Source organism: Sylvia atricapilla, chromosome 3 (genome assembly GCF_009819655.1).
Source record: "Sylvia atricapilla isolate bSylAtr1 chromosome 3, bSylAtr1.pri, whole genome shotgun sequence".
Taxonomy (NCBI): domain Eukaryota; kingdom Metazoa; phylum Chordata; class Aves; order Passeriformes; family Sylviidae; genus Sylvia; species Sylvia atricapilla.
The window spans coordinates 4,666,563-4,677,351 of NC_089142.1; positions in this window are offsets into that span (position 1 = coordinate 4,666,563).

Consider the following 10,789-nt stretch of genomic DNA (forward strand, 5'->3'; position numbering starts at 1 on the left):
TTTTGGGCTGCAAGTGCAAGAAATGACCAGTCATTGCTGAGTCATGTCCAGCTTTTCATTGACCAGCACCCCCAAGTTCTCCTCAGCAGGGCTGCTCTCAATCCATTCTCTGGGTTGATACCAGGGGTTTTCCTGACCCAGGTGCATCATCTTGCACTTGGCCTCATTGAATTTCATGAGGTTTGGTGCTGGGGCCTTGTTGAACCTGGATGAGGACATGGGGAAAAAGTCCCCCATGACTCACTTGGGCTTATCTGGAAGTGGAGCTGCATTTTCTATTCAGTTTGCAAACATTGTTTTTTGTTTGTTTGTTTGTTTGCTTGCTTGTTTGTTTGTAGACTCCATGTCCTCATCAGAAGAGCATCTCTGTGTTCATCCAGAAGAGGAAATTCTAGGCCATCTCTACCCATTACAGTTATTTAGAAAAACTCTGACAGCATGAATACAACAGGCACAAAAATCATGAGGTAAATAAAGAACCATAATAATGACCCTTTTTCACTCACCATTGCTGTCATACTGACTTGTGACCACTTTAATGCGTTGACAGGGTAATACCAATCTATTTTTGCCTGTAACTGAATATGTAAAAATATTTTCCTGTCACACATGTTGAAATGGCTTTTATAACCCGAGCATTTGAAGCAAACATTTATTGGATTGTAACTGAATATATTAAAATCTGTCACATGTACTTAAATAGATTTTGTAGCCCTAACTTCACCAGAGAATGTATTTCAGCTAAATAAAACCATTTGAAAGGTTCAGATCTGGCTGAAACTGGTCATCCAGACCTCCCCTGGAGTCAATAGAGAAAAATCACTGAAATGAAAGACACTCTTGGTGGAGAAATATGCAGCTTCTCTGGATAAGATCAGTTGTTATTTGGAAGTGCCTCTTGACATTAAATTCAATAATAGCAATAATAATAGTAGTAATAATAATAATAATAATAATTATAATAATAATAATACCGCCATTATTCACTATGATGGTGAGCAGGCCCTGGCACAGGTTGCCCAGAGAAGCTGTGGCTGGCTGCCCCTGAATCTCTGGAAGTATCCAAGGTCAGGTTGGAGGGGCTTGGAGCAACTTGAGATAGTGGAAGATGTCCCTGCCCACAGTAGACGGTGGCACAAGATGATTTTTATGGTCCCATCCAACCCAAACCATTCTGGGATTACAGAGAGCCCAGACAGATATCTTAAATAAGCCATCCAGTTTGAGGTGGCTAAATCTGGTCAATTTGAATCCTGTCCTGACAGACATTCTAAGAAACACAAGAAACCTGTAATAATGGATGAACTGGAACATATGGTCCCAAATCTTAAGGCTTTCAACTGTGTTATATTCCCCTTGTTTCCATTACTGCCAAAACTGAAATTCCTCAGAGCATGCAGTGGTCATGAAGCCTGCTTGATATTTAAAACAAAACAAAGTATTTTAGTCATCCAATTTTAATATTATTTTCCAAAAGATTTTTAATTACCAGTTCCTTCCTGTAGAAACATAACCAAGACAATGATGTTATTAGTATTTGAATGATCTGGGTTTGACTGTGAAAGTCACACCACAGTGACCTGGACAACACAGTGAACTTGAGTTTGCCCCTCTTTTGATGCAGAAAATTGTCAGTACCTGTAGGGCTTTTCTTGTAAGGCAGTAGCATGTTCTCTGAAGCACTGTGTGGGCTCTAAAAGAATAATTTCTCCCAGATAATGAAAAGGATGTTTGGGAGTGAGTAAAAGTATAAGTATTGCAAAAGCACCCACAATACCACAAAAATAAGACAAATATTTAAACTCTTCTGTTTTCTCTCCACAGTCTTCACTTGCCCCAAAAACTGTAAAATCTCTTCATGTTATTTAATTGTTAATTAATGATGTTTCAAGCTTCAATTATACAATTCAATACTGAATTTTCTCTTAATAGTTTTCCTTCAAATAAGCAACATTTCTGCCTGCCTGGCAGAAAGGAAGAACATCTACTTTTTACCCCAAAATTTTTGGTCTATCTTGAGTTCTTATCAAAGGTATTTTACCCCACTCTTTATCAGGGGTAACTTGTTTACTCCACCAGACTTGCTCCTGAGATGCAGCTTCATGGTGGTCAAAGGCTGAAAGGACAGAGATCACACGTCAGGGAGTGGGGATTGGATGGGGAGGCTGTTCTTTGTAAACCACAGAGCACTGGCAGCCTTGGAGAAAGGGATTAAGTATGGATTTCTACGATGATGAAGACTATGGACTAGATAAACCAAAGCAGAGGAGACTCAGGTACCAAGGGAAGGAATAATCTGCTTGGAGTAACACACACAGCCTTTATGACCAAGTGAAGTGCTGTATTAGTCTGTGGCTAACTTTGGTCTGCCAGCTCTGCTGTGAGACTGCTGACCTTTGGCAACACATTGATAATAAAATCCAGGAGAATGACATTATCTTAAATTGTGGCACCCAGCTGCTAAATTAATGTATGCTGAAACCCTGGGGTTTGCAAAGCCCATAGAAGCCAGTGGAAAGATTCCCATTGACCTCAGTGGGCTGTGAATCATTCTTAAATGGAAATGCAGCTCTAGTTCCAGTGGCTGGTCTCATCTCCATGCAGACTTGTCCTGGGAGAGATCCCATATCAGCCATGGCATCTGCTGGGTGATAAAGCTATTGCTGATAAGGCCAAATGTTGTACCCAGATGTGGGGACAGGATGAGTTCCTCCAATCCCATCCATCACCTGCATCTAAATCCCCCTCTGGCCTTCAAGTACTCAATGGGGAGAAATCAGCATTTCATCTGCAACTCATCACTCCAAAATGGACATCTAAAATAGGTCAGATGACTCACACTCTAAATTCCTGCTTCCTCCCATCAACAATAAAGGGAATAAAGCCTGAAGTAATTTTCTCAGATTCAAATGTGTGGTTGGAAGAATACCACTCTAAGCATCTTTATTAGACTGGCTTCCAAAATGTTGTCTTTTATAGCTGATTGCTAAATCAAACAGCAAAGTCAACACAAGATCCTAATGGAGACAGGTTCAGATAAACTCAGTTGGTTTTGACTTGTCTTGCATGTACTACAGAGCTTTGCCTCAGTAGGATTTTATATTAGCAACTTAAAAATATTCCATTGACAAGACAGTCTTTGATGTATCCTACTCTGGTTACATGTTCTGGATCACTGGCCCAAAATAGTCTCATGCATAAAGATAATAACAGTAAATGGACAAGAGACTTCAAGTTATTGTCACTAATTAGTTCTCAGAAAGCTCTCATCCCAGGGGTGAACAGACTTGGGGGAAATTCAGCACCAAATTCAAACCTAAATGGACATGGCTACAACAGTCTACATTCCCATTATGCTTAGTGGAGAATGACTCAATACAGGCAATAGAGACAGGAAATCACTTGTCTAAGTAGAGGTATTTAATTTAAGACTGACTTGGACTACACATTTCTGGCTGTAGAAAATCCCTCTCCAAATCAGGAATTTGGCCATCAAGCTCCAATGTAGTCACGACACAAAAAAGCCACCTAAAATTAGGTAACTGCTGATGAATCTCATTCACTAGAAACTGCCCACGTGGTTGCCCAGCAATAGCATCCTTACCTGGTTCTTATCCTGACAGGATACAGTGTGATGAGCTGGGCCATGTCCTGAACCATTAGACCTGTTGTGTCAAGAGAGAATCACTGAATCACAGAATTGTTTAAGGTAGAAAAAACCTCCAAGATCATAGAATCCAATCATTAACCCAACACTGCCAAGCCTGTCACTAAACCATGTCTCTACATGCCACATCTACATGTTTTTTAAATTCGTTCAGGTATGGTGACTCTGCCACTGCCCAATAATTGACAACCCATTTAATAAAGAATTTTTTCCTAATATCCAATCTAAACCTCCCCTCGTGCAACTTGAGGCCATTTCCTCTTGTCCTATCACTTGTTCCCTGTGAGCAGAGCCCGACCCCACCTGGCTGTCCCCTCCTGTCAGGGAGTTGTGCAGAGCCAGAAGGTTCCCCTGAGCCTCCTTTTCTCCAGGCTGAGCGCCCCCAGCTCCCTCAGCTGCTCCTCCTCAGACCTGTGCTCCAGACCCTTCCCCAACTTTGTTGTCCTTCTTTGGACACAAACCAACACCTCATACTAAGATTAGAAACCAAACAAAAGAAGTTTTGAACTAGTAATTTAATTTTGAAGTGAAATTTCTCTATATATATTTGTTCTTTATTTAAAACAACACTTTTCTAAATGAGCAGGAAAGGGTTTATACTTGTAGGTATGTTCATATGGAGAATAAAAACATACTGTGAAGCTTTGACATTTGCCATGAAATGGAAATGCTGAGTTTCAGACAGCACAAGAAAATTCAGTAATGCTCTGCAAAGTGTGCAACATCTTCAGCACAACCAAGCCCATAAAGGCTCCATAAGGGCACATGTGAGTACCACTGCCAGTCTTTGTTGTGCCAGTCTGATCCCCTTCCCAGATGTTTCTGGGATGACAGTCCAGACAAATTACCTCAAACATAATAGGCCTCTTGAGTATTTGAAAACTCTATTCAGAATCACAGCTTCTAACTTGGCACTTACCTCCAAATATTCCTGACTGTCAGCAGCTATTAAAACCAAGAATAATAACGGCTATTTCCATAATAGCTGTATTTTGAAATCTCAGAGCACTTTGTGAACTTAACAGACATATCTGAGATGTGTGAATCCATACCACCTATCAGGGACCACAGACCTGTTTGGGCAAGATCTGGATTTCTGATTTTAAATATTCCATAAAGAAATACAGATGAGGAATGAATACAGATAAAGAATGAGATTCCTGAAGGTAGGAACACCTTCCATTAAGCCAGGTTGCTTCAGGTCCTGTCCAATCTGTACCTGAACACTTCCAGGGATGCAGGGGCAGCCACAGCTTCTCTGGGCAACCTGTGCCAGGGCCTCACCACCCTAACAGGGAAAAATATAAATATAATGTCTTTAGACTGCTCAACCACGCTAATAATGATCTTTCTTTAATGAGAAATCTGTAACACTTGTTGAATGTCTCAATCACTTCCAAAGTGCTGTGTAACTGGAATTTAGCAAAGCAAAATTACAGAAAAAAACCCAATGTTCTGCACTTTGCTAAAAATGCAAAACCTAAAATATGTTAAGATGGAATAATCTAAGATGGAAGGAAAATACAAAAAGAAGCTTGGAGGGACCTGACATGTTGAGCTGAGGAAAAGGTTGCAAACACAAAAAGCTTTGGCTTCTCCTTTTCCATAATTTTTCTTCATTTTTAATCTTGTCAGCATGAATAATATTGTTATTTTTGCTGTAATTTAGAAGCAGCTGCAGAACATAAAACAAAGTTGAAAATCAGTTGAAAGACCATTCATCTATTTTGCTTTTAGCTGAAACAGTGCTCCCAGCTGAAGACAAGTAATCAGACTGACTATAATTCCATAAACTATATCTGATCACCATATAGTTCAGGCTTGGGGGGACTTTATAAGAAATCTTTTGAAACATATAAGCAAAAAAGTTACTTGCACGTTATAGCAAACATCTTTCTAGATGGCATCATGCACGCCAGAAGTTTTCATATGATTTTATACAGGCATTAATCTTCAGAGAAGAAGTTATTTCTTCTGTTTATTTCTGTTCTGGGAAATTAGCCCTGGCCCTAAACTGTAACTAACTCCTAAACTGTACCTGGAAACTGATAGGAGAACTTTTGTTTGCCTGGATCCAAGTCAGAGTGACCTGGCTAGAGGAAAGTGTCCCTAATCACCCTGTTTGGGAGGATAACAGGAATTCAAAATAGGGCATGAGCAGATCGCACCAAAAGGCCTCCAATCTGCAGAAAAGTCCTGCCACACAAAATCACAGAGTCATAAATGGTTTGGGTTGAAGGGACTTGAAACCTCATCTCGTTTCAGCCCCTGCCATGGACAAGGAAATCTTCCACTATCCCAGGTTGTTCCTAGCCGTGTCCAACGTGGCCTTGGACACTTCTAGGGATGGGAAGCCAGAGCTTCCCTGGGCAACCTGTGCCAGGGCCTCACCACCCTCACAGGGAAGAATGTAATGCAAAACATTGTGAAAAAAAAAAAAAAAAAAAACCAGCTAAAAAAATTAATTAATATCCAGTTATCCAGTTAAAAGCAAATAGAACATTTTATGTTTTGAGTGAGGCATCTTTGCCTTGCTCTATTAAAAAAAAAAAAAAAAAAAAAAAAAAAGTTTATCACGTTTTTGGATTGATCTTGAAACCTTGTGCCTAAGAAGCACCTTTTTCACAAACTAATTATGCTATTTTATCTTATCTGGTGTGGATGAGTTATTTTCAGTTAATTTAAGTCTATTATGAATACAGAAAAGCTAATAAGAGAACTTTTATTGTTATTCATATTCAGACAACTGAATTAAGCTTGCAGCCAATATTATCAGTGGAGTCTAGAGACAGATTAGCTGGTCTAATGGAGCAGGTAGACTGCATTGTCTAAACAAAAATCTTACATGCTCTACTGAAGAACACTTCACACAGATGGTGAATTATTAAACTCCTGCCACTAAGCAAATGCACTTCCCTTCACCTGTGGGTTACCCAGCAACCGGCAATTGGCAGCAATACACTTATTTTGATGATTAACTTTGTCAATCCACAGGCACTTGCTTTCCCAAAGAGCAGACCTTTCTTACATATTAGTTTTGAAAAGCAATGGATCATTACCCTCTGTTACTGTCAGTATTTTAATGCTCAGTTTTCAAATTAATATAGAAGACAGAGGCACCAACACCCTCTAATAAGATCTCCTCACACTTGCCATGATGAGGCCTTGCTATGCTGGAATTTTCAAGCCGAAATTTCCTTTGCCACATTTGTCTCTCTCAAACTGCAACAAACTCCATAATTCAGCTTTGGGGTAGCTTTGTTCAGATCAGTGTGGCCTCATAAAAATAAATTATTTTTGATTCAGAAGTTCTCTGTCTTTCACATCAGAAAGGCACGAGAGAACTGCCCCATCATTGGAATTGTTCAAGGCTGGGTTGGAAGGGACTTGGAGCAACTTGGTCTAGTGAACAGTGTCCCTGCCCATGGCAGTGGGCTTGGATTCAGTGACCTTTAAAAGGTCTTTCCATCTTAAACTATTCCATGATTCTATGAAGAGAAAAAGAGCAAAATAAGTAGAATGGACCATGCTCAATTTGCCAGAGAAAAGGCTCTGTATTTCCAGGTTTTCCTGAGTTTTACCTTAGGAACATTTGTCTACAGGTTTAGGGAAATGCTTCATATGGCAATAAATCAAACTCTGCTTCCAATACTGAGAGCTGAAAATGTACAAAAGCACTGCTCTGTTCTATTAAAGCAATGTGAAGAGCTTGAAACACTCCGCAAACAACAGGGATTTTCACAAACCTGCAGAAAAAACAGGAATGGAAATCAAACTTCCTGGCACCTGTGTCCTAAGCATAAGACTGATTTTTTCCCTAGTCTTGCAGTTTCTACAAGTTCAAGGTGAATTTAGTGATAAGAGACCTGCTTGGAGCTGAAGGTCTTGGAAAAAGAGTGTGCTGGGATTTTGTATGACTCTTAATCCTCAGCTGCATTCTCTGTGGGCATTTGGTGTGAGAAGGTTCTGTGCCTAAGTGCTGCTCAGCTCTTTGTCATCACTAATGGCTTTTCTTCTCTTCCCTCTGGAACAGACTTCAGTGGAGCTGTTTTCAAAAACGAGGGAAAAAAAAAAAAAAAGTCAGTGGCAGTGTGAGAAAGAGAAAAATAAACTATCCGGTTTTACAGTAAAAAGAATTCACTCAGTTACTAAACCTTGGTTTGTTACTGCAATATCTGGGCTGTTAAAAAGGCTCCCAGTTCCTGTAGTTTGCAGTCCTAATACAGCTGAAACTGCACTGAGCAATCCTTCTGGAGATATTTCCCTCTTTATATTAGCTGATATTGATCAATAACTTCACTTAAAACTTACCCAGCCTCTTTTCTATGCTTTTCCAGCTGGACTTTCATTCAGCGACCACTTCTGCTCTTGCCAGACCATTACATTGTGCACCTACATAATGTAAGTTTCCCAGGAGCAATTCTAAGACTTTCCCTGGTCTAAAAGTGACATTATCTTTTATCCCTCAACTTTCTAGGCTTTCTGTTCAATATTTCCAGCTTGACTTTTTGTTATGTTCCCTCCTGGCTGGTAAAGTGAAGCATACTGATGTAAGACCTTACAAAATTACTGGCCCAGGCCATTCCAAGCTACAGGATTAAATGAAAGAGGATAAAACCCACTTGGAGCCTAAGGTGATTACACTCTCAAGTAACACCTTTGTAGGTCAGTATGATAAATAGGTATGATTTGTGCTGACAAAACTGAAATAGTAATCAATATTTTAAAACAGTAGTTAAAATGTAACTTTTTAGGAGAAGAGGGAGGGGGAAGTTTCTCCTCCTTCTCCAGCAGATGTTGAGTAGAGGGAGACTGAGATAAGAAGTGCTAAAAATATCTAGGAGACAGGCAAAACTAAGGAAAAAATCCAGAAAAGTGGTAACTATATTGAATTTATTGCCTTAGGCTTCCAGCAAAGGTATATTTATATATTTATATATATAATAAGCTTAATGTGCATGTTTAATTAGGAAATGTCATTCACAGGACATAGAGGAAGATGAGAGCCTTCATCCCCATGACCCCTGAAATGAGGAGACCCCTAAAAAGGGGATGGTGGAAATAGGCAGTGATGAGGCCAGTGGTGTAAATCTTATGAATTGAAAATAGGAGGGAATGGGAGGTGACACACAATATTAAAAGGTTAATTTTAGAACGTCATATTTGTACGGGGAACAGGAGACCAAGTCCTGCTCCGTACCCCACAGGAATGTATCCCGCGTTATAAATTTGCTTTTGTTTTATTATTTAGAACCAATACTATTAGCAAATTATTGCAACTTTTAAGCTGTTCAAATTAAACTTGCTGCTATATTTAATTTTGTTTGGAGGGTTTTTTTTTGTTTTGGTTTGGTTTTCTGGGGTTTTTTTGGTTGAAAATTAAGCAGCACATTCATTTATAACATCAGTATCTTATGTTAGTTGAGGTAACTCTGTGCCACCATTCTGGCCACAAAAATGTCAAAATCCACACTTCAAATAATCACAATTTATTGGGGTTGCTTCAATTTCTTATAGTGTCTAATATTGCACATAATCACAAAATGGTTTGGGTTGGAAAAAACCCTAAGGATCATCGCATTCCAAGCCCCTGCCATGAGCAGGGACACCTTCCATAGACCAGGATGCTGCAAACCCCATCCAAGCTGGCCTGGAACACTTCCAGTGACAGGGCAGCCACAGCTTCTCTGGGCAGCCTGCGCCAGGGCCTCCCCACCATCAGAGAGAAGAATTTTTCCCTAATAGCCATTTCAAATCCACTCTCCTTATCTTAAAGCCATTTCCCCCCTGTCCTGTTGCTTACAAGATATTTTCCACAACCTTTTTCATGCTGGACTGTGGGCATAAGCATGGTTGAAAGCATATTCAGATCACTGCATTGCAAGCTGAATTTGTAAAATGTAATTTCATGCAATGGGCTTGTAAAGACAGATGAAGCCCAGACTGCCCAGACTCATTCCTCAGACACTTGAAGGTCACTTTGTTTACTGGATGACTTACTAGGCTGAAAGTAATAGTCTGCTCCCTTAAGAAAAAAGTGGAAAGAGCAATTTTTGAGGAAAAATGCTTGGATGAACATATTTTTAAAGTTTTTGCAAAATTTTCCATGTTTTCTAATAAGGGAGGTATCTTTCAAAGGAGATTATTTTGAAGTTAGTGCTTTAAAAAAAGAGAAATAACCAGTAATTCCAGGCTCTCCCCTCGCAGAGCCTATGGCTGCAGAGCCATCTTGTGGGGGAGACTCAGATGGTTCTGCCAGGAGGAGACTTTTTTTTACGTTTGTTTTTGCACCCACTGTGGCTTGCCCTGGTAGCAAAAAGTCCATGCAAGACGTGGTGCTCACCCAAGCATCTGTTTCACTCACCTTGGAGTATCAACAAGTATTCTCACTCTGTAGAGATTCCCAAACTCCCTAAGAGCTGAAACACAAAAGCCAATACTCCTCTCATCTTTCCCTAATTCAATACTCCCAGTTGGGAGGATTTTGGAAATGCTCCTCCCTTGATATTCCATCAGTTCTACTTGAAAATAAAAAGATGCCATCTAAATTTCACAAACTGAACAAATGCTCCTACAAATGGGCGCAGCTCCATACACAAGAAGTGCAAGGCTTTGAAATTAGGGCAGACAATTAGTTCCATGATTTTTACTGGGGGACGAAAAAAGGGAATAGGGCAAATTCCTAAATTCCTCTCATTGGAGTGGCTAAACATTCCACCCTCTTCTGGAGACACCACTATGGAGTACTGAGCCTGGAAAATGAGAACGGGGAATCCTCTAGCAGTGTAGAATGTGGGATCATAGCTGGGGTGAGGATAAAATAATGTCAGGAACAGGGTGCTGGGAGCTGGGGGGATCCCTGGGGTGGCAGGGAGCTACTGGAGAGGCCTCAAAGATAAGGAGGCCTCTGGAGCATCTCTTATGAGGAAAGACTTCAGGAACTGGGTCTGATTAGTCTGGAGAAGAGAAGATTTGAGAGATCTCAGCAATCTATCTATCTCCAAGACAGGTGCCAGAAGGATAGTGCCAGGCTCTTTACAGTGGTGCCCAGCAACAGGATGAGGAACAACGGCCATAAAATGAAACACAACAATTTCCATCTCAACATAAGGAAAAACTTCT